The following is a 26,371-nucleotide window of genomic DNA, read 5'->3' as shown; positions in this document are numbered from 1 at the left end:
AAATTTTTTGACCAATTTGTTTTTTCAAGATGGCCACCACTGAGTAAACCTGCAACCTTGTGCTAATTTCTCACCTTTTCATACCAGTTTACCGTAATAAGCCTCAATTTGATGATTGGACCTACTTTTAACCTTCAAATCCTAAATGGCCGCCAAATTTATCAGCTCACATAGGCTCTAATTAAAGCACTGATCATGCTGAATTGAGGGTGCAAAATACACGATACCCAGTTAAATTGCACTACATGCAAGCATTAGATATTGATTAAAATTGATTTGAACAAAAATACAGCAATTTAATTATTTTCAGAAATAAATCTGTAATGACTTCCACATAGATGTAGGCCACCTTTTAAATCAAACTTGCCTTTTTTTTTTTCAGACCGTTTCCGGCGCACCAAATCTGTATTCGCTTCAACAAACACATCTTAAAAACCAAACATTACATTTAATATCTTTTATTTTGTAGCCAAGATGTTAGGGTATAATAACAGTTGGGTATAATCATCCCAGCAAACACAAAAACGTTTTAAAAACGTTTTAGATAAGTTATATTTTGGCTTTTGGCTTAGGTAAAAACGTATTTATAACATTAAAATGTCGGGTTATATAAAGGTCATGAAAACGTTTTAAAACGTTTTGTATAAAAACACACTACAACAATATTTTAACAATGTTTTCAAAATGCTAATGTAAACTATCAATGAAAACATTTTTGCCAAATATTTTGTCAACACTTAAAGGAGTATTTCGTGATCCTAGCATCCTCTTTTTATGACATTTTTCAGTAGATATCCACGAAAAAGCTTATTTCCAAAATTTCAGTTGATTCCGATTTTGCGTTTGCGAGTTATGCATGATTATGTGTATTACACTGCTCCATAGACAATGTGTTGTAATTTCGTTCTGGTGCACCAGAACGAAATTCAAATTTGGCGATATTTTTCCTAAACGAATTAATCTGCAAGAAATATTTGGTACATAAACATTATGTAGCCAGAGGTATCCAGTAGTGTAAAAATCTCAACTTTTTTTTGGAAAAGTGGGGGGATGAGGCTGTGGATCACGAAATGCCCCTTTAAATAACTAATTATGTTAAAATATTTGCATCCAGCAAACACAGAAATGTTCTTAAAATGTTTTTTTTTTTCCAAAACGTTTTAATAACATTTAAATGTCGGGTTATATAAATGTCATGAAAACGTTTTTAAAACGTTATTGCAAATATTTTAGGCAAACATTTTTCGCAAAATATTTTTTCAACCCAAAAATAACATTCTGTTCAGAATGTTTTGTATCAAGTTTTCAAAAATGTTTTTGGAATGTTATTAAAACATTTTTATACCCTTTATATAACCTTTTTGTAATACATTTTGTATTTGCTGGGCAGAAGATTATCAAAAAATGTTTTTTAATGTTATGAAAACGTTTTATACCCTTTATATAACCCGACATTTAAACGTTTTCTGACAACCTTTTATAACCTTTTGCGAATGATCTCGAAAACATTTTGTGTTGTGGGATGTTTAATTTCAATTGCCTGACACGTAAGATATATAGAGAGGTGACGATGGAGGTAGAACTTTTTGAATGAACCTCGTATTTAATGTTAATAAGGGGTTTCCCTGGCTTGCGCATTTGGAATATCCATTCAATATTAACTTGAAGAAAATGCGTAAAAATCTTCTTTTCACGTTACAACTTACTTAAAACTTCTGATACCATGCAAGGTATCTTTAATATATGGTTTCTAAGTCTTGACTTTTGATACGCTAACTAAACTGGAAATTGTTGACAGATTATACAACTAAATACTTGTATTTTTCTCATGGAAGAACATCACACTAACTTTCTTAGACTGATGATCAGATCATACAGAGAATGTGATCAATAGTTTTGGAACTGTTCTGCGCTTGCACTCCACCCTTCAACACATGTTCAAAGGATCCCTGTCGTGCTCAGTTTTAGCTGAAGGAGATAAGCATCGAAAACTTCAACCCTATAAGTAGGATTATTTCGCATTGATGATGTCATCACTACCAATATCAAGAAAATCTAGACCAGAATCTGTATTGCTTGCTTAGTTATTCACCATCTTTCTTTGTATGTTAAGACACATATCAAGGCAATAACAGCTGTTATCATTAAGGTGATGGGTTGGCGCCTAGATAGCTGTTAACCTCCGTTTTGAAGCTGGTCCGTTTCACAATTCCTGGAATTTGAGGGGGGAGTACATTCCATCTGCGGGATATAGATGGAATGAAGGACCCTTTGACCCTTCATGACTAACACGGTTAGAACTGGAACTGATGAGTAGTTATACGTGACACTAACTGGAACTGATGAGTAGTTATACGTGACACTAACTGCTCTACGATGGACCCAAAGGCAGAATTTGCAGGAAGAAGGAGGGTTGATCTAGGAGTTGCTCCATGCCAATCTTTTAAAATTATGGCTCTCTCAAGTGGCCAGTTCATCCGAAATCTGACATTTCTGATTTTCTTGATGCTTTATACATTGTCATGGACTATAGTCTGTCTATTGCATGGCCAATCTTCACTGATCTTGTTTTGATTCCTTTATCATGTGGCGCAACGACACGTCGGCTGTAACGACAAAAATAACAATTTAGGGATTATCATTTAAAATAAAAACACAACTATTTCCATAATTTACACAGAAACATTATATTTGGCATAGATATGCACTAATGCAGTATGATTAAATGCGTATTGTAAGATAGCCCTACTGAAGGTAAACCAGTTACTCCTGACTGTTAAAGGTCATTCTGCTATACATTTCTTAAGGCCATTCTTCAGACCAAAAAGAGGGAAATTGGTACTTATTTTTGCTCTAGTTTCTATACATGTTTAAAAACAAAACTGAGTTCGTTGAGCTGATTTACATTGAATGGCAAGTCAGACTAAGGGCGCATTACACCAAATCACTGCGCGAAAGGTGCAATTGTGATGAGTTCCGGTTAAAAGTATATGACTACGTGGTGTCCTTATGGACCATGTTCTTCGTGAGGTCGGCATATTCTGATTTAAATGAAAGATGCTAACCTATTAATGACTAAAATAGATATGAAATTATACAAATCGATTTCACAAGAAAAGTAGGCCCTGACCGAATTACTGCTAACGGAACAAGTTTTAATGCTAGTTTTGCCGTTGAAATAGCGGCGTCGCCTTTCAAAATTTTTTAAATAAAAAACTGAATCTGTAAAGTTCCCCAAAATTGAAACTCAAATAAAATTGAAACTCAAATGAAATTTCAGTCCTTAATTAATACAGAGATTACGTGAAAAGTTAAAATTCCAAACGTCTTTAGCTTAGGAACCGGGATCAATCCGGCCGGTATAAACCTGTTTGACATCTCAGTAATATAGGCCATATAGAATAGGTTTTTAAGGTACACAATACTAATAAATTTTCCTACACTTTGTATACAAAATGGCTTCTGTTCAAATGACTCTATACCTTTGCACAGATTTTTTGTGGGACCTGAAAGCAAATCAGACATATCGAAAATTTTGAATACGGGGGATGTCCTTCTGATATTTATAAATTCGATTTTTTGAAATTTGCGATACAATAAAAAAATTTAGGCCAAATTATTAAAAATTGCAACTTTTGACATTTAACAGTCCTCAAAGTAAAATCGAATGACATGCATAGGGTATTTCGTGATCCAAAGCCTCATCCGGTCATCCCCCCACTTTTCTCCGAAAAAAGTTGAGATTTTTATACCACTAGAAACCTCTGGCTACCTACTGTTCATGTACCAAAATTTTCTTGCAGATTAATTTGTTTAGCAAAAATATCGTCAAATTTAAATTTCGTTCTGGTATGTCCAGAACGAAATTACAACAATGGCCTATATAGACCAGTATAATACACATAATCATTCATATTAACTCGCTAACGCAAAATCGGAATCAACTGACATTTTGGGAATACGCTTTTTTCGTGGATTATTAACTATTGATAAATATTATAAAAAGAGGATGATAGGATCACGAAATCCTAATTTAAGTGTATGTACCTGGGATGGATGAAAAGCCGACCATCAATTGAAAGTTTTGACCTTTCATATTGAAGATATAGATTTTTCCCCACATATCATTAGATTTATACAATTTACTTCGAGGACTGTTTCAAAAATATCAATTTTTAATGATAATCTTTTGCCATAAAATATTATACATTAAAAAAAAATAGTATATCGAATTTCACAAAATAAAAAATTATTTGATATTAGAAGGACATTCCTCGTATTCAAAATGCAATTAGATATGTCTGATGTGCTCTCAGGTCCCGCACAAAATAGGGGGCCTACGTGAAAACGTCGCTATCCGAGCCCAAAGCCCTATTTATTTGAAAAGAACTTTATTCAACAAATTCCACTAGCCTAGCCCTAACATTACTAACTAAATATTACTGGTACTACTAATACGCCTAGCCATATTTATAGGCCCCTGGGCCCTGTATCTTTTTCTTCATAAATCATTGTCATGGACAGTCATTGAAATTTATGTTTTAAAATCATCAAAAAACTTGACGGAGTTACAACCTAGACTCCCCCTGATAACACAATGCCGTCGGCCCGACGTTGGCGACTGGTCGGCGAAGTCGGCAAGGGGTCGGGGTCCTGCTGAAGTAGTCGGGCGGACATCGGCCCTACGTCACTAAGTGAACGTCGGCCTGATGACTTTGGGGCGACGTCGGGTTGAGGTCGGCCCTACGTCACTAAGTGAATGTCGGCTCGCTGACTTTGGGGCGACGTTGGGTTGAGGTCGGTGAAATTCCGGTGAATGAGTGCCGACCTATAACGTTGTATGGACGTCGTGCCGACGTCCATGACAGAAGCAAAGATGATAGGGGCCTATATTTATTTATTATTATTATTATTATTATTGTTCTTTAATAATTAATGTTATTATTATATTAGTGTTAATTATTATTATTTTTAATTATTATCGTTGTTGTTTTTCTTGTGAATTGTTCTCTTATTTTTTTTATTGACCTTAAAATTGTGTGTGATATGGTTATACGTGTTGGGCCAATGTTATTAATCCATCCATTGACCAAATTTTTAATTTTTACATGTATATTACTTTATAAAGAAAACAAATCAACAAATTTAGTAAATGTTATCAATATTTAGGCCTACAGTAAATTTGATCAAAATATTGCTTATATTAACTTAAAACACTTCATCAAATATAGAAACCTCGGTAGCTCAATCGGTAGAGCACCAGATTCCGGAGGTCCCTGGTTCGAATCGCGGTAGGTCCATTAAGGTAAGTGACTTGTGTAAATTAAGCTAGGAAATTTGTGTTCGTTGTAAAATAGAGAGTAGGTAAGTGTAAGTCTCGGTGTAAGCAGAGTATACGCTACTAAATAATATTTATGATTTTTCGTCTCATTGGGCTAACTTGCCAATCGTTGGATAATGGTTGGTCCAACGTAGTTCCAAGGTCGGGCCGACGTTGTTGAAGTCGGGTTAGGGTCGGCACCGGCTTTTAAGCAGTCGGCATTACGTCGGCCGGTGGTCGATCCGAAGTCGGGCCGACCTCGTCGGCAGGACATATACCCAATGAGCAGCCGACATCTGAGCAGACGTTCAGCCACCGTCCATGGTGACCAATACCCGACGTCGGGCCAACCTCTTTGTGTTATCAGGGCCTACCGGTAACGTAATGTCTAAATATAAAATCATTTAATACACGACCTAGCACATCATGCACATGCACATGACATGAACATGACTGCAGTCTATAGGTATGCTAGGTGAATTCAAATTTGCCATCAAACGGCATCATTTCATATATCAAATTAAAGCCCTTGAGTAAACAAAGCCAAAACTGAAAACCATTTTTTCATAGCACTTTCCGTAGCAAAGTTACATCTTGTCAAAGATTGACTTTCATCAAAAAGTTTCAGCTAGCAAAATTCCCCAAAACGACATTTCGGGGGTGTTTCTAGATCTTAGTCTTATTATGATAGCAGCTTTTTTTAATGGAACTGCTATCCAAATCCCTCTAAAATTCCATGTGCGAGTGACTTATCACCATAAAAAATCATATATTTGGGTCAAGTGAAGTATAGAAAACATATTTATGTACGTTTCCTTCTTCGGCCAGTTGTTTTGGCTTTTATCTAACACACGCGTCGCGTCGCGTCACGTCACGTCACGTCACGTCGCGTCGCGTCGCGTCGCGTCACGTCACGTCACGTTGATATCTTCTTAAAAGTTACAAACAAGTCATACGGATTCAGTTCACGATTTCGTTTAGTTTTTCCCGGGGTGTTTCCGCATCGAACCCGTCATTATCCCAGGCCCACAGTGAAATGGTTATCGGCGTGGCGATTGCTGACAGCCGCACACCACCAAATAAGCCCCATCGAAATGCACGTAAAAGGGCAAACAGATTCGCGATTTTACCTTCCATGAATTTCCAGACACGATCATTTATTTAAAAAATGACTTTTTTCTATGGCAAAATATTTACTTGTATTTGTATGAAAAAATATTCCTTATTAATTTTACTTGGCCTATACAAAATAATGTAGGTCCTACCAGCTTTAAACCACCTCCTTTTTTCCAACTTCAAGTAGCAAACCTTATTTATTATTCGGACTAGCAAGCTTTGATATTTAAATTCGGACTTGCGAAACGGAATAGAAAGAAGAAAAGAACTAGGGTTCATTGTGCTCACAAGTGAGCACATGTGCATTTGGCAACGAATTGGCCTTGACCTTTATTTGACCTTTGGCCCCTCAACGGTAGATTGCACATCGGGTCACTGTGGAAACGTTTTTGGTAACATTTATTGTTGACCTCTGTTTTCAGGTCAAAAGTCATACGTGGGTCAAGGTCATTCAACATGTCAGGTCAAAGTCAAGGTTAATTAATTCGGACTAGGTTTGGATCAAATCCATTGAGTCTGGAGTGAGATCAAACTTTTAACACAAATGACCCCTCAATGACCTTTGACCTTGAAGCCATATAGGAAACTTAGTAGCCACTTACCCACTTGTGCTTCCCACAAGGTTTGTGGCATGTGAAAAAAATGTCGTGAAATCACATTTTGGCCATATCAAGTAGGTCAAAGGTCAAATTAGGGTCATGGTCACACAACATTAATGGGGGTGGTCAGTGATTATTGTGACCAAGCCTGGTCAAAATCCGATGTAGTAGACGGGTGCTAGACTCATTTTGAAATGTTGCCAGAAAGAAGAAAAATGACCTTTGACCCCTTATTTGTGTACATCCTATATGAAGCATAGGGGATTCTTCTAAAATATTTTGGTGGAAATCGGCTTAATCGTCTAGAAGCCTTAGTATTTTTGTGTGAAAAAAATCACATTTTCAACTATATAATCAAGGTCAAAGGTCAAATTGGGGTACAAACCATAAATGGGAGTGGTCAGTGGTCATTCTGACCAAGTTTGGTTAAAATCCAACTTAGTATGTGGATGTTATAGCGATTTGAAATGTTGCCAGAAGAAAGAAATGCGGGTGAAAGAAAGCATTTGGCAACATTTGTTGCCAAATGCAAAAAGGGAGCAAAAGACAACCGAGACGAGAGCAAATATCCCCTACTGCGAATTATATGACCAGCTATTTACACCGCCATCAAAGAACTGTACGTAGCCTCCGTCGCAGGCTACTCGTGTTTTTATCACACTCATAGTTTGAGAAAAGCGAAAACGCACCGCCTGCAAAAGAGGCTACACTAAACTAGGATACGGGCTGTGGTTTAAAAGTAGTTCCAGCAATCCCGATTATTTTATTCATTGAGGGAGCACACCACTAAATCAATGCGCCATTTGTGCAACCCTACTGAGTTCCGGTAAAATACAGAAAGTTTTTGAGGTATAATGGGCTGCTCTTTGGACTAATAATCAGAAAGAGTAGCGAATTATAGCTTAAATAAAAGTGTAAAGCCTGTGCATGAATTTGAATCACTAAAAAAGTCGCATTTTTATAATTATCGAGAAAATAGGTCCGCGTATTAAAAAATGAGCAGAAACGGGTTTACAGTCATGAGAGCATGTCAAAAACAGTGAGGGCGCTGTTTAGCGGCTCCTACCGGGAAAACGAGACGGAAGACTACCCATACATTGAAACATATGTTAAACTTTCATCGATTTGCAATCGACTGGTTATCCTTAAATTTCTCAGAAAGCGCCGAAAAGGCCTCAAAACGAGCAAATAAAACTGATGTTTTTACACGTATTTCAATGGGGCGATTATTTAGTGGTGTGCGCCCTGAAGCTTTGCTGTGCTTTGCGGCATTGATGAAAAGCTGGAATTCCATGGACTATTTCACGGACTATTTATCACGTAGGGAGATAAGGGTAATTGTGGAGTTAATAATTTATTATGAACTTTTGATAACATTTCAACGTGACGTGACGTGACGTGACGCGACGCGACGCGACGTGACGTGACGTGACGTGACGCGACGCGTGTGTTAGACAAAAGCCGTTGTTTTAAATTTCTATGTAAATATGCATTGCCATTGTCGGCGAATTTGAGTTGACTGACTAGCAAACTAAGGTGTTAACTAAGGTTTGCCTGGGTTACCTACAGTCTAGGGCCTAGGGTTAACCTATCTATGCTCCCAGCAGTACCAAGCAAGACCTTTTACTGTACGATATGACTAGGGCTAGGGGCCTAGCATGCCTAGTTTGTTTACATTTGCATTGCTCCAGCAAATATTCCAAACTGACCGAGTCTTCTACAAAGTACAAGTCAAGGCACTGTCATGACTGTATCGTGTCTGTCTAATGGCGCATTCATCGTATATACAGCATGCAGCAGGAATGTTGCTCGAAAAACACTAGCAACGAATTTGCTCACGGATACCCTCGCATTGGCGTTAGAGAATATGCTCGAACAACATAACAACATGCATGTACCTTAACTGCTTAGTAAGCTTAACTATTTTAACATATCCTGATGGTACAAAATAGTAAAACAAGTTGAAATATACATGCTGCAATATGTCCAAAATTCAAGTAGACTTTTAAAGAAAATATTTTTTATTTGCAAATTTAGGCCTCAAGTTCATGTACGTCACTCGTACGTGTGTAACTCCATTTACTTTCATTGCTGTACATTGGGCAATATCCCATAGTGTTGGGCGAAAGCGATACGTACTTGCAAACACCTGCGCACGCACGTGCGTATCCGAAATAACTTTTGGACACTTGCACATGTGCGTGCGTACCCATAAACACTTGCGCACACGCTTGCGTACTTGCAAACACTTGCGAACGTGCATGCGTACGCATAAACACTTGCGAACGAGTGTGTACATGCAAACACTTGCGCACACGTGTGCGTACTTTCACATACTTGCGAACGTGTTTGCGTAATCGCAAACACTTGCGAATGGGCAGGCGCACATGCAAATAACCTGAGCACGCACGCGAGTACTCATAAACACTTGCGAACGCACATGCAAACACGAAAACACTTGCGAACACTTGCAAACTCGCATGCCAAATGCGTGCCTATAAACACTTGCGAACGTACGTTTGTACTTGCAAGTACTTGTGTACGCGCGTGCGTACCCGCAATAACTCGCGAACGCATGTGCGTACCCATAACACTTGAGCATGAGCATGCGTACCCATAAACCACAATATCATAGGCCTATAACCACTTGAGATTGCGCATGCGTACTTGCAAACACTAATTCACGCGCGTGCGTACTTGCAAACACTTGCGAACGTACGTGTGTGCATACCGGCAATGTTCGCAAGCGTACGCATGAAAACTTGCAAACGTGAGTGCGTACTCGCAAACATTTGCGAACCCGCGTGCGTACTCACCAACACTTGCGAACGCGTGTGTGTAGGGCCTACCGGCCCCAGACAAACGAGAACCTAGACCAATGACTTTTACTCGCGTAGTGAAGCCGACACTGCTTAGCAACGAATTTGACAAGGACACATACCCGGACGCAAACAAGCAGACATGTTCGCGTCTATGGAACATGTTGCATTTGACGCGGTGATAACGGCGCAGTAATCACGCAAACGAGCGCGTCAAACATGTATGCGATATTTCTCCTCGCCTAGTAACCCCGTCAATCCGTCAATATCACCTTGGATACGGGGCTTCACCTCCCGCTATGGTAAAGGATGGGCAGTAATAGGTCTAGGTGGTATGTCTATGCTACCGGCAATGTGCGCGAGCGTACGCACCCACCTACAATAGCTTGCCAAACGTGCGTGTTATAGCCCTACCTATAAACACTTGCCGTCCCATGAAAAAAATTGAGAGAGTGCGTTCCCCCTCCCCTGCTTTCACCGAATGATCGACAACATAGAGGCCTATGATGCGGCCGGCTCCAGCCAGGGGCTAGGGGCCCGACTACATGACCGCTGCGTACGGCCCACTCACTCCACACCCGGTTGCCTCCCGCGTATGGGTGCCGACCTCTGCACCTCTGACGACGGCTACGCCGGCGGCGATACCCGGGGCATTACCCCGGGGTGATATCACGTGTTAGTAAAATCGTTAAACGATTATGCGAAATAACAATAGGCCTATTAGGGACCGTTCAAAACACTTGTTAGGGGTCTGATGCAAAAAATTATCAGTTCTCAAATAGTTCAGGGTCCCCTTTTGACATAAAAATTATGGGTCAATCCCATCGAAAATCATGTAAACTCAATTTTCACAGGAAAATTTTTAGTTAATTTTTTCAAGGCCACCCCCCACTAGAAGGGTCAAAACTTTTAAGCACCCCCTTTTTTGCATCCCCAACAAGTGTTTGTCGCACCAGCTTCCACCAAGTTGTAGGAATTCCCATATCAACATCAGCCCGCCAATTGAGTGGCGACGGGGCCGTATAGCATACCCCGTACCACCCGGTGTTTTCGCGTAAGTCATTACATGCTTGTTGAAGGTAGTGAACGCCGCGGCGGGCCACGTTTGAAGAAGAGAAACCGGGAAATCATGCGGCATGGATATAATTTACTTTAATCATGTTAATATACTAAGCATTGGCCTATTTCGTCCTAATAATATTTTATGTATTAAAAAGGCCATTAAGTTGTGCGTTGAAACATTGGTTGAAATCAGGTTGAAATTTCAACGTTGTATCAACGTTGAAGTTCAACCTGATATCAACCTTCTTAATTTTTTGCATTGTGAGTTGGTTGAAATCAGGTTGAAATTTCAACGTTGTATCGACGTTGAAATTTCAACCTGATTTCAACCAATCTCTAGGTTGAAATCAGGTTGAAATCTGGTTAGGTTAGATTTCGACGTTGTATCAACGTTGATACAACGTCGAAATCCTAACCTGTGCCCACTGGGAAAGAGTACATGTATTGGCTGCTTGTTTTAATTTTGACATATTTGTCGTTGTTTAGCATATACAGGGTTGAATATAACTGGTACCTTAATTATTTGGCTTACTGTATTTGTGGCCTTACGTGCGTCCGAGGCTCAAATGCGAGAAAACTCATTTGCTACGAACGCCAATTTTCATTTGTCGAATAAATATGACAGGTGTGTTATGTTTACAGTTTTAACGTCTAATATCACTTACTTTTGTTCTTTGTCTTCATTGATGAGCTGGGTAATGAATGTAAAAACCAGCTATATCTCTATGCAGATGATTCACCTTGTTTTGAGAGGAAATTTTACACGAAGAGACAACCCTGAAGCTGTTTCTGTTAGCCTAAATAGAGACCTGGAGAAAATGAGGATCTGGGCAGACAGATGGAAGGTGACCTTCGAGCCGTTAAAATGTAAGGCAATGACAATATCAAGAAAGAGCTAGATACACTCTATATAATAATATATTTTACTAAATCTGAATCTCCCTCCTATGATGTCCTTGGTAGCAATTATGAATCTGAAAATGTCATGCCTGCTCTTTTTCATTTCACAGAAGTGTAATTCTAGATCATATGAAGGGTAGGATATTGGAATGATCTTGAGAAAACCTATGGAACAAACCATTATTGCGTAGGAGACACAGTGTAATTAGTGATTTAAGTCAAAAACCCATCTGTAGTAGAGGTATCTCGTCTCTTCTTCCCCGGTGTACCTTGCTGCCCGACGTGATAGATCTGTTACTACTGGTTACTGGTATGGTAATTGCGTGATGAAGCACAATCCGCGTGTCCAATAAAACCTTATAGCTGACAATAATAAGGTTTATTAGTGCTACCATACTTACCATATCAACTATATCAATTTCATTTGCTAACAAGTAAAACGTTTCTATACGCAACAAGGACCCTAACTATACACTCTGTCAGGTGCCTTTTCCCCATACATATTATGAAGATTACCTGTCAAATATATAACATTAGAATTCATAAAATACGAGCGTCATATAAAAATGCACAATAGCTATTGCTTCTTGAATTGATTTCAATTATTAATAGTTTCAGCTACTACGGTAGTTTGATGCTGCAATCTATGATCATTTCTTTAACGTCCGCTTACCGTTGCCTTGTGCAGACCAGCAAACATCTTAGTGATATTAAACTTTAGGACTCTGCTATATTTTACACATCTATCTTGACCTTGGAGCAAACCAGAGGATTCCAACATAATCCGCGATGAATTTCACCTGTTCGTTTAATACAACGATTGATCTTACAAACACAACGACTTTTCCAATCGAATATCTGTATCTACCAAATGAATGGATTCTATATCAAATCATCTGGCCATGTATAATTCTATTTGGATGTCTTAGTGACCTGTCATTCATCTGGACATTTACAAGAACTCCTTCGTTACACACTACAACTTTCCTTTACCTAAACAGTTTGGCTGTTGCGGATTTGGTAACACTCTTAACGTATCTATTGCCAGTTATCATGTTTATTAAAACAACGCCTTTACGATATGTCGGCAACGTAGTACTTCAGAACATACTTAGCTTTGTAAGATTTTGTTGCTTCATGTTTTCAATTTTAATTGTTAATTTTGTATCATCAGAGCGTTTCCTTGTTATTTGCCATCCTATCAAACACCGGCTCTTGAAAGGTTCAAGAAAAACGATACAAATTATTTGTGTTTCCTTTATAATAAGTTTGCTATGCTCCTGCTCAGCGATACCATTTTATGCAAATTCTGTCTCTGCTAAGGCTTGTTTGTATTGGATTGATGACATTTATGCAGTTGAGAAACCGGACATGTTTTTCAAGCAGATAAACCTACTTTATTTTCAAATATTTACCTTGCTCTACTGCTTTTCTTGGCTTTCGTTTTTAGTGGTAAATATCTACATGTATTCTCAAATAATGCGCACATTGAACCAGAGACAACAGAATAGAAATCTACCGATGTCACATGCACTTGAAGAACAATTTCGTCAAGTTTCCTTAATGCTAATCGCAAATGGGTTGGTATTTCTCCTCTGTATTACAGGCAATTTAATCGGGCAAATATTGCAATCTCTACCTTTATTTGGCCATTCTCCGTTTTCAACATATCAACATGGTGTAGTGGCTGCTACTCATGATGTTGTTATTGGTTTCAATGCCTCTGTTAATCCAATGGTGTATACATTGACAAACCAGCGTTATCGCAAAGCTTTTAGAGAATCTTTTGGTATATGCAATGTAAGAAGGTCTAAGAACCTGCAAGGAAACATACCGACAATTCAAGGAATGGGTACATCAAAACTCTAAGAGTGTCACGCACCATGCAAAAGATGTATATTGCTACTCATGAAACTGATGCAATTTCTGAAATATCAGAGTATATAGTATGACCATTAAAAGGTGTCGTAGAAATAAACTTTTGCTTTAAGCAAATGGTATGGCCTGAACTAAACCTGTTGAAAATGTTGTAACTGCATATTTTGATTTTCTGGTGAATGTAAGACATAAGTGCCACCTTCGACGGTCTGGTGCTCCCAAAAAGCCTGGCTGTGGAATGTTAGATTGTTGTAAATGCCACTTATGATGGTCAGGCACGCCCATAAAATACACGACGGTCGTAAGTGCAGACAAGACGTTTGTGAGTGCATTTGTCATAGGTTTACATTGCAGTGTCTTACTGAGTGGTATGATCAGTACATATATCTGATGGGGAAAGAGGTATTTTTGGTTTGTTTCTGTTAAGGAATTAAGATAGCATATACTGTATTGATTTCTGATGACTGCGAGATGGTCATGAGTGCCACTTACGATGGCCTTGACCATTGTAATCGCCTTCTCTCCTGATCACCATCTACTTAAATTACTCGCCTACAACGTGTATAAAACTGGGCAGCACGTCTTGTATTTGAAGTTGACCAAAAACACTCAACTGAACCATTTTGGAATAGTCCAATGCGCCAAATGATCATTTTTAAATTACTTTTGTTTGTATATGAATGTCTTCACATCCAAGGACCAACATTTTGTTAAATTGTTATCATTGTATTTTCCACAGAGACAACTCCGATTAGCTTCGTCTTGACTATCCCACGACTAGAGTGGTGATCGGCGATAGAACTTTCACAGTTTCTGCATCAAAGGAGTGGAATAAGCTACCTGTATAAATATTAATATAGGCAATCTTCATCTACAAATATGTCTCTTAAAAGTAATATGTTCCCTTATTCTGTTCTTATTGGTATTGTACTAAGATGCACCTTCAAATGTAGTTTTCAGTGGTAGTATCAAGGTGTTTCATGACTCAGTGGCCCTGCAGAAAGACCTCGATTCACTTGTTGAATGGTCTGACAAATGGCAGATGTCACACGTAAATGTAAGACATTGCGATAACTAATAAGAAAAATCCTATTATTCACACATATATTATAGCATGGGCAATGATAATCTGGAAAGCGTATCTCATCACCCATATCTAGGGGTGGTTGAGCTCAGTAGTAATCTTAAATGGTCAAATCACATCATTAATATTGCGGTCAAAGCCAACAATGTTCTTTGGTTTATTCGCAGAAATCTCTGGAGGTGCCCAAAGTACGTAAAACAGCAAATGTACTTTGCATTGGTAAGACTGCACCGTGAGTTTGCTTGCGCTGTATGGGACCCCCATAATGTGTCCGACATCCAAAGAATTGAGGCAATACAGCGCAGGGCAGCTCGGTTTATATCCAACAATTACCGGAGAACAGAGGTCACTGTCACTTACATCCTTCAAAATTTGCAGTAGCCTACCCCTGAGCAGCGACGAATGCAGCATAGATTAACAACCATGTATAAAATTCAAAATGGTGAAATTGCAATTCCCATTCCTGATTATGTTCAAACACAGACAGTTAAAACTCGTCAATACCATCCCCAAAGGTTTCGAGTTATGACACCTCATATAAATGCCTACAAATATAGTTTCTTCCCCCGGACAATCATTGAATGTAACTCCCTACCTCCTTCCGTGTATTATGCCAAATCAGCTGACTGCTTCAAGAGTTGTATTAATAACATGTAATTTAGGTTTTTGTATAGCCATGTTGATTTCAACTGGCGCCTTTAATCACCTCAACTAGATATTGCTTCCATGCAACTTTGATGAGTAATTTTGTAGATGTAGATGTAGATGTAGATGTAGATGTAAATGATTATTTTTTAAGAGCTATGAGACTTTTGGAAATGGCGCAAATGCTTTTTGTATTGTATCGTATTGTATTGTATTGTATTGTATTGTATCGTATTGTATTGTATTGTATTGTATTGTATTGCAATGCAATACTGTCGTAAAATGCCACTTACGATGGCCTTGCACTCTCATAAAATGATACTAGGTTAGCTGTGCTGGAATAAAAGACTGTCGTAGGTTCACGCACGAATAGGTTTTTAGTATATATATGTATTTGATAAAATTGGAAAATTGATCATTCAAATAACAAAATTGAATACTTTTATGGTCATTGAAAATCATTCTTAAAGTTAAGACCAAGGAAAGGAAAGGCAAAGCAAAAACAAAAAACAAATAGGCATGTCACTTACAAGTTCAGAATGAAAGACTTTTATTCTTAAAGTAAGCTGGTAAGCTTTTGTTTTAAAAGTAACCTTAAATATGAGATATAAAACGAATTTGTGAATCGATCTATAAACTAATAACCTGACACTAATTCATATGCTCTATGGAAAATCCACCTCCACCATCAGTGTTTTACTGATATGTTTTGGTGAAGTAAAAACAGGGAAATAGACATAAGGTGTCCGAAAATTACTGATCTTGCACTCGTCATGCATTGTTTTAGAAATTTTATTGCAACACTATCGCTCCCAAGATTAGCTCCCCGAATAAACCGAAACAATTAGGAAGCTAGTTCCTTCTCCAGAGAATTTATAAGTTAGCGCAATTATTTTCACGAGAAGATTGTCTAACTACACCAAGTCTGATACTAACTGAGCTAACTTTCTGATGATTCTGAAGTATAAACCACCTAGATTACCATAAAAAATTACGAATTGATCATTGTTTTCTGATAACTTTATCTCTGTATAGACTGGTCCTAAAGCATTTCCAAGTCTTAAAGGTTTGTGAAATTTATACAAAAATCTGTCAGATCCTAGAAACTGAGGCAAGAAGATACGAGAATCAAACAATCAACTTTATGCCGCCTTAAAAAGATGGGGATTAACAATAATCGGTATGGTATTTCATTGTGAAGAACAAAAAAATGTACAGAACGGACCGATGAGGGTGACGTGATCATGTGCAGAAGTCGTTTGCCATTGCCGCTGCTCACTGACGTGAAATTACTATTTGAACTGAAGTATGAAAAACATTAATAAAAACATCATTATTGGCAATAACACGGTTTATTTTTAATGTTACCATAGTTACCACATCAACTATATTAATTTCGTTTGCTAAACAAGGAACACGTTTCTAACACAGCGATAGAAACACCTATTAGTCAATTAGTTCAATGATAGCTTACCGGTTACCCGTTGTTGAGTTAAATCGACACCAGCGCCAGATATTAAATAATAACTATTCACTCTGCCAGTTAGTCTATTTTATGACGGTCTCCTATCAAATAGGTAATATCTAAACGACCAAATGTTCTTCTTACTAAGTGGTATGAATTGTCTCAATTGCCGTACATGTTTATGTTGTAACCTATGATTAACCATTACCTTATTCATAGCATGATGAATGTAATCTGAGGACTTTCGCTCTACTACAGTTCACATGTCTGCCTTGAACTTGGACCAAATCAGAGGACTTCAATTTTATCCGCTATGAATTTCACCTGTTCGTCAAATATCACCGTTGATCTTACAGATTCAACAGCTTTTCCAGTCGAATATCTGTATCTCCCCAATGAATGGATTCTATATCAGATCATCTGGCCATGTTTAATCCTTTTTGGATGTATTAGTGATCTTACATTCATCTGGACATTTGCGAGAACTCCTTCGTTAAAAACACCTACTTTCATTTATCTGGTTAATTTGGCTGGCGCAGATTTATTAACAATCTTATCGTATCTACTGCCAGTTGGTATGTATATTAAAACGACACCTGTACGATATCACGGCAACGAAGTGCGTCAGAGTATACTTACCCTTATCAAGTTTATTAGATTCTTTTCCTTCTTCTTCTCAATTTCAATTCTTAACTTTGTAACATCGGAACGTTTCCTCGCTACTTGAAAGGTTCAAGGAAAGCGATCAAACTTATCTGTATTTTATATTGAACGAATCTTGTTTCTCAACAGCAGTAAAAACTAGCTCACCTTGGGTAGCTTTCTGTCTGCAAAACGCTAGACTTTCTTCAGCCCCAATTAACACGTGGGGGCGCTGTTGGATGTGCTATTGAGACTCAGCACCGTCAGACGGTGCAGGACGTCTCAATAGCGAGATGTACACTGCTGGCAGGTGATACCGGCCGCCGTCTCTGTTCAGGGTGCTTCTGTTTTGCCTGATGTGAGCCGCTTCCCGGACGCCTCTACCAACCCAAGACGGGTCAGTATCCAAGATTTTGGCACTTGCAGTGGGGATAGAATGTCCAGTATTCTTGGCATGCTCCGCTACCGGGGATGGCTCTCTCCTGTGTTCAGAAGCCCTAATTCCTAGGGGGCGTTTGGTTTCGCCAATATAGGCGGCGTTGCAGTTCTGGCATTGGATGTTATACACAGTATGACATTTCTCCTTCTTATCAATTTTGTCCTTTGGTGACACAAGGAATTGACGGAGTGTATTTCTTGGTTTAAAGTGCACCTGAATACCGCGTTTGCACAGAATTCTGCGAAGTCCTTCTGACACACCCCTAACATAGGGAAGGGTGATGGATCCCTTGGAACCAGCCGTAGTGGGGGGTTGACGATTGGGAGGGTTACGGGTATTGGCGACAGCGAAATGAGAGCGTTTATAGCCACACACATCAAGCGCTTTCCGGATTTTCTCCAATTCTAGAACTTTGTCCTCTTCTTCCGTGACCAGCGACTCTGCTCTGTGAACCAGTGTTCTTATGACTCCTAACTTATGTTGAAGAGGGTGGTGCGAATCCATGAGCAAGTACTGGTCGGTGTGTGTGGGCTTACGGTAGATGGTGATTTTGGTAGAGCCGGTCTCCTTCCTGTGGATAAGAGTGTCAAGCATAGGAAGTTGATGATCTTCCTCCCGTTCCATGGTAAACTTGATAGTGGGCGAAATGTTGTTGATGTGGGTGGTAAATTCGTCAATGTATTCTTCGCGTATTACGACGAACGTATCATCGACGTAGCGAGCCCAGAAGGATGGTACATGGGTTGCAGTGTCTAGGGCGCGAACCTCAAACCACTCCATGAATATGTTGGATGCGAGTGGCGAGACTGGAGATCCCATCGCGAAACCCTCTTTCTGTTGGTAAATTTTGCCCAATCCCATCATGTACGTAGAAGTGGCGCAAAACGTGAGCAGTTCCATGACGTCATCAACCGACAGTGTTGTGCGATCAGACAAAGTGACATCTTCCTCCAATCTTCTCCTAATAACGCGGAGGGCATCCGGAACAGGGGTATTGGTAAACAAACCGGTTACGTCGTAAGACACCATAATCTCACCTTCCTGTAGTGTCAGGTTCCCCACTCTTTCAGCGAAGTCCGCAGAGTTCTTAATATGGTGGGGGGATTGGCCTACAAGGGGGGAAATGATGTCCGCCACAAACTTGGCCACTTGATAAGTGACTGACCCAATAGACGATACGATGGGACGTAGAGGGCAGGCTGGTTTATGTACCTTAGGTAAGCCGTAAAAGCGAGGCACTGTATCCGACGAGGGCATAAGAAGATAGTATTGAGCCTTCGTAATGCAATCACTATCACACAGTCTTTTCAAGATCCCTCTCAATTGTTCTTTATACTTTCTAGTGGGGTCCTTCTTGAGAAGTGTATAAGTGTTAGTGTCACTCAACAGTTCATTCACTTTTTGCTTGTAGTCCGTGGTGTTGAGGACAACCGTACATCGACCTTTGTCACTGGGTAATATGGTAACACTTTCATCCGTACACACACTGATCATGCGACAAGATAACAAAAACTTACCCATGTCAAATAGACGCGAAGAACAATTTCGTCAGGTTACCATAATGCTAATCGCGAATGGGTCGGTCTATCTCCTCTGCATTACAGGGAGTTTAATCACGCAAATTGTTATATCTGTAACTTTATTTGGATACTATCCGTTGTCAACACATCAAAGTGTTGTAGTAGCAGCTATTCAAGATCTTGTTATCGGTTTCAATGCCTCTGTTAATCCATTAGTGTATACATTGACAAACCAGCGTTATCGTAAAGCTTTTATAGAATCTGTTGGTATATGCTATGTAAGAAGGTCTAAGAACCTGCAAGTAAACATACCGACAATTCAAGGAAAGGGTACAGCACAACTATAAAAGCTTAATGAACCGGTCCAAAATATATCGCTACACACAGAACGGATGAAATTTCGGGAACAATTAGCACATAGTACTATGAACATTATAGGTTCTTTTAGTACATATAAACATTCGTTTTAAGCGTTGTTTTCAATGTGGTGAACTATATCTAAACAAATGAACGGCGTGTTGTTCTGCATGGACATTATATAGGAACGGTCTGTAGTAGGCTGGAATTCATCATTGTGAAAAAAACTCGATTATTATAAACGTAGTAAAAGATTTGAGATTGCTGTATTCCAATTCAAATACGAAAGACGTATTACACTTATTATACGCTCTTGACATATTATCAAGGTATTTTCTGAGATCAGATCTAGACAATAAAATCTGATCATTTACAATATTTGTACATGAATTCTGTTAAATGTAGATATTTATATAGCGCTTTATGCCAAAAACAGCCTCAAAGCTATTTGCATTTATTCCGCCGTCATTAGAATATGTCGGAACAACGTTTGCAGCCTACAAGTGGCGCAGGGTCCATCAGTACAACGACTGTGACTACCCCTAACAGCTTCCCATTACACCTGGGTGGGGTGGGGCAAGTGAGGCAAAGCGCATTGCCCAAGGGCGCAACAAGGTGGTGGGATGGGGAATCGAACCCACGCACGTCGAGCAAGCTCTCAGATTATGAGTCCAAGGCCGTAACCACTGAGCCACCGTGCCCTCTGTTCCCATATTGGCTGCTTTCATTACGTTTCCTAACAAGTTTTTGTGTTACCGTTACTTCTACAACATTCCTATTGTGCAACCTGCACAGGTACAACGTTGTTAAGGTACTTGGTTGGTACTGTACAGTACCAGGGGCAACATTGGTACTATGTAGGTACTCTGTGTGTACCAGTCAGGTACCCTGCCGATGGTGTACCTGTGCAGACGGCACTAATAGGAATCTTGTAGTGTAATTAAAGGTGAATGTCGAGTCTCAGTCAAACGTCTTTTTACAGCTAGCATCGCTAACAACATATGTTATAGCAAAGACTTTAAAATTTAAGGTAACTTGTGCTGACGGAAAAAAAGATATTTAATCTAAATCCACATACGACAGCTTTGCATTCCAGTACACATGACACATGGGAATGCAAGACTGTCATAGTTGACATATTTTAAGCTTACTTATCTTAATTACTACACAATTATTTTCAATTTTACTTCTTTAATGTGTGCATAAGCAACTCTTTCATAATTTTTCTTTAAAAAGTAAAAATAAATCGTCAAAATGTCCACTTAAGACAGTTTAACCATGGCATATTTTACATTTGAAACAAGTTATAACAGTTTCTGGTAACTGAGTTAAAAATTATTAGGAAACACTACTGTCATCATTACATATTTGTATACTTTATTGACTATACGGACTGGTCATTTCTACGTAAAGCAAGACCAATATACAAAATAACATACATGTAGATTAAAGAGATACATACTATTCACTAAAAGGCAACATCCCCGTGCTTTGTAAGCTGAGAATTCTCGCATATTCATGAGGGCCGATCGTTCGATCGTGCGTGTCTAAGAAATCACGGCAGCGTTGCGTGCTTTTACGTGAGAGACTCTAACAATACGCGTTGGAACAATTGGCCCTTATTAACCTATGATACTGGGACTTTACCAGTTGGTCACAAAAGCAGGTGGCATAAAGATTTTTACAGCGAAATTGCTAAAATGGCCAAAACTTACATGAATAACTTTATAAAGGTAACCTACAAGAAACTGAGTTTTCATGTCAAATACAGAGGATGGCTTTAGTGATAAGCATGTTAAAGCTATCTTTGTTTTTTCAAATCATGGAAACAGTTTTAGTTATTCTGCTGATGGTGATAAAATAATGTTAATCATAAAATTAAGAAAATATGTTTATTGTACAAGTAAATATTCGCGTACTATTTTTGCCAAAAAGAGAAAGAATAATGGTCTCGTGTTGGCTAATATAAGTATTCGAAGTGTAAGATACAAAATATTTGATGTAAAACTTCTCGATGTTGATTCAAAATGTATGTTTTTACAATAAGTGAAACCTGGTTGTACTCAATTATTCAGTATGTGATAATGAAGTGAATTGGTTATCAATAATACCGATGAGCTATATCTGTAGATGAACATAAATTAAGATAGTAAAAATTGCTTCATTGCCCTATTGCTCATTTTTACTGTAGCAGTAATGTAAATGTAACAATAATATAAGTATCGTTCGCAACTACTTCCATGTTGTTTGCAACGAACTTATGTGTCATGGTTGTAGGCAAATATGAAGAGATAAATGTATGGATATGAAAACGCAATCACGGACTTAAAAGCCAATACGCTGCCTGATGGGAGCCACTGAAATGCAATGCCACATCACTGTTTCAGATTCAGAGGATCGTATATAAACTACCCCCTCATTTTCGAAGTAACATGATTTTCATGTTGCGTTACGAATGGTAGCGTATGTGGCAATACAAATAGCTATCATTATACAAATACCGATACCAAATTGTAGTCTATACATTCCGATAGACCGATCCATGAGTGGCCAATGGTTCCTGGTAAGCCGTATACTTCTATTACAGTATATGCAGTCTACATGTTCTCTGTTGACAAGGGGCAGTCTTCATTAAACAGCTCTTTCTCAGAGCCAACAAACCTTTCATTTAGCAGATAGGCGAGGTCTGCTTGTTTTCTGTTGACAAGGGGCAGTCTTCAGTGAACGGCTCTTTTCAGAGCCACCAAAACTTACAAAATCAGCAGATAGGCGAGATCTGCTTGTTTCTGCAGACAAGTGGTAGTCTTCAGCAAACGGCTCCTTTCAGAGCCACCAAAACCTTTATATTAGCAGATAGACGAGATCTGCTAGTTCTCTGTAGACAAGGGCAGTCTTTAGTGAACGGCTCTTTTCAGAGCCACCAAAACCTTTATATTAGCAGATAGGCGAGATCTGCTTGTTCTCTGTTGACAAGGGACAGTCTTCAGTGAACGAATCTTTTCAGAGGCATCAGTAGAAGAAGTCAGAGCTACTCCTGACGAAAGCTTGACAGTTCTAAACTTGTCCGACGGCGAACCCGCTAAAAACACACTAATTGATACAAGATAGCCCTTTCAGTGCAAGGCACTGCTATTATTGGGGACATAGATCAAGAAAATCGAGGAAAGTGACTATTTATAAAAAGATAAAAATAGTACATAAAGGTAGTGTTCAAATAATCACGACTCTGGACATTAAAGTTGACATGTAACACCCAAATCTATATTTTCAATCTGTGGAATAATAACGACCGACGTAACTCACTATACGTATGAAGCATTCTAACTATGTGGAGTATAAATATACGTTATACATTTTACAAGTATTATGGCTTACGAACGTTTACATTAAAATGAAATAACATACCTATGGATATTCAAATAATATATTAACACACCATCTAAATTTATGCAATTATATTTATGATGATCGTGCACGTGTTTGCTACTTCGTCAAAAATGATAAATCTACATTTTGGATGTTGACGTAGATCCTGTTCCTGTGCTACTTCTTTTCTGGCCTGTTGACGTGTAGCTCTTGCCAATTAACTCCAAGAACGCCTGTCGATATCGAGGATTGGTAACGCTATAGATGAGCGAATTGGTAGTCGCGTTTACTACTGTCAAGCCACGGACAAACCACAATGTGGTCCACAGCTGAGTGTCCGTCATCTTAATTCCAAGGCGATAGTCGCTGAGATATAATACAGCGACATTAATTTGAACGAAAAAATATGGAGTCAAACACAAGAAAAATATCACATTGGTAACAATAAGCAACCTTGCAACGTGATTACGTGATTTTATAGCGTGTTTATCAAACCCAGCATCTTCACCAACACCGGCGATTCGTTCGTGTAACTTCTTGACAATTCGACTGAACATTATGGTATTGAAGATTGTGGTAATGACGAACGGGAAAGCCTGAACTATGAGAGAGAATGCAGTGAAGAATGGATGAATAGCGAGGCAGATGAGACTTAATTTTGTGGGCATATCCGAAAAACGATCGCTATTTGGCCACAAGACGCATACTTTTATCACCTTGCTAAATCTAGGTACCACGAGCCCAGAGTAGAGGACACCCAATACCCAACACATGATGATCAATTTCAAAGTGCGTACTTTGGTAGCGATGAAGCGATGTTGAAGAGGTTTGCAGATTCCTAAATATCTTTCTGTTGTCATGGTAAGAAGTAAACAAACCGATGTAAAGTGGGAGACATAGAGGCTTGAAGCAGTCATGATGCAACCCCAATTGGTTTTGTATGACTTCATATCTAATGGTGCATGCCGTATGTAAGATCCAAGAATATCATTCACCTGTGTGATTATGGACAACGTATCACATACTGCTAAATTGGCCAGATACGCGTTGGTCAATGTACGCATTGAAGGTAACTTAGCTACCACAGCTAAAAAGGCAAGATTCCCGATCAGTCCAAACGCCAACAAGATTGGGAAAAACACAACGATTATGTAGCGTTCCCCAGAGGAAAAGAAATACTTCTCGATGACTTCTGCTTCTGAAAGGGTTCTCTCATCTCTAAAACTTCCTCCCTTACATACTGCATCGAGTGATGAATTACTCTGTGATTCCATTGTATCAACGAAAGTTATCTCTCTCTAGGTCTATTATACCGAGCAAAATAATGCGGATCAGCTATTAAATTAAACCGTAATGTTCGAATATGAAGTTTCCGGCCCCTATACGGTGTTCTTGTTGGTTGGTAACAGAAGCAACACTCAAACTTGTACAAACAAGTCTTTATATAGGCCCAGCACTGTTGTTTCGAAGATGTTTGTCTTACATAACTATAACAAGGTTTTGAACAGAAACAGAGTAAATATTCCGCTGTATTATATCAAGGGAGTGTCCTTGAAGGTATTAACATAATTCTCCTGTCGAGTTATTATCAGATTACAAGCGGTAAATGTCAAGGAGGGAGCAAACTACGTGCAAAAAACTGTAAGGTATGTCAAGGCATTAGAAAAATTGAGTAAGACATACATTCAAACCTGAAATGAAAGAGCAAGTTGATGTGGGGAAACCTCAGGAGTCTGGACAAGAAATAACATAAAGTAAGCGATTCATACTGCAGTTACTGTCCGTTTTCCTATACACAATACACAGTGCTCTTTCCCATTGACGCGTGACCTCTACAAATAGCCCTACGTTAAAAGTATGGGGATATGACTAGTTAACGTCGCTGTGTGAAAAATAACCGGCCAATATTAAAAGTACTCTTCTAAAGTTCTAGAAAATATAGTTTTTAACATGTCCTAAATTTTTAGCTAATTTAGATGTTTGGAAATATTCGTACTTTGGTGTTTTAGTTAATGTTATAGGTAATAGTACATTGCCTAGTTAACGTCGCTGTGTGAAAAATAACCGGCCAATATTAAAATTCTAGACAATATAGTTTTGTAACATGTCCTAAATTTTTAGCTAATTTAGGTGTTTGGAGAGGGTCGCACTTTTGTGTTTTAGGAAGGATATGTAAACGACAGATAACACCAAAAATATGAAGAAATTATTTCCAAACCGTGTTAAGTCAACAATCATTATGTTGCTCATTTTCAAGAATGCTGGTTTACAAAAAGCAGGCAATTGTCTCATTTCGTGAACAAAGGTACACATACCATTGTTTCCTTTCGTTTCCTTTATAATCGGTTACCCAACTGAAGCTATAATACCAGCTTTATTGCGATATCACACATGAAAACAGACACTTGTGGACAACCAGAGAAGATCCGATTTAATCAGTTGAGCTGTTTCAATGAGTGTTATCTTGGTTTAATAGCTTTTAATGGGGTTAAGTCCTGCAAAGGTCGAGATGAATTCTACTGTAGACATGACTGCATCATGTACAAGAGCAGGTGATAATAATCAATGTGGACCTAGACCAACTAAACCAAGTAGACAGATAGAAATAATAATTCAAAGGCCACCATTCACAAATGATCGGAGGGGTGTGTAGGGTGTGGGGTATGTGGGTTGGGTGCCCTGAAATTTGTATCTTTATGGGGACACTTATCCGTTCAGTACAGAAATCCCTAACAGCCGACCATTTCCATTGACCAATGAAATCTTAGACGCCTAAGACAATTGACGCGTAAGATTTCTTACACGTCCAATATGGACCAAAATTAGTGGTGGACGGTATCGTAAATTAGACAGATCACAAAACGACTATTAGGAGCTGTATCTGGTATGTGAAGCTATGTGATATATGATAATAATAATATGCATTTGGCGGTTCGCCTCCAAATAACACAGCAAATCTTAGGCGTGTAAAATATTATGCGTCTAAGTTTTAATTGGCAAGTAATTCAATACGCTAAAACACGATTGGCTGTTTGTGATTTATGGCTCTGTGGTTCGTCGATTTAAGTCTACCGCAAAATCTCATTTGCATCTTGGACATCTAAGATTGCATCTTGGACGTTTAAGATTCATCTTGGACGTCCTAGATTAATCTTAGAC

The sequence above is a fragment of the Amphiura filiformis genome, unplaced genomic scaffold (assembly GCF_039555335.1).
Source record: "Amphiura filiformis unplaced genomic scaffold, Afil_fr2py scaffold_35, whole genome shotgun sequence".
Classification (NCBI taxonomy): Eukaryota; Metazoa; Echinodermata; class Ophiuroidea; order Amphilepidida; family Amphiuridae; genus Amphiura; species Amphiura filiformis.
The sequence above is the reverse complement of the archived record's forward strand: the minus strand, read 5'-3'. Positions refer to the sequence as shown.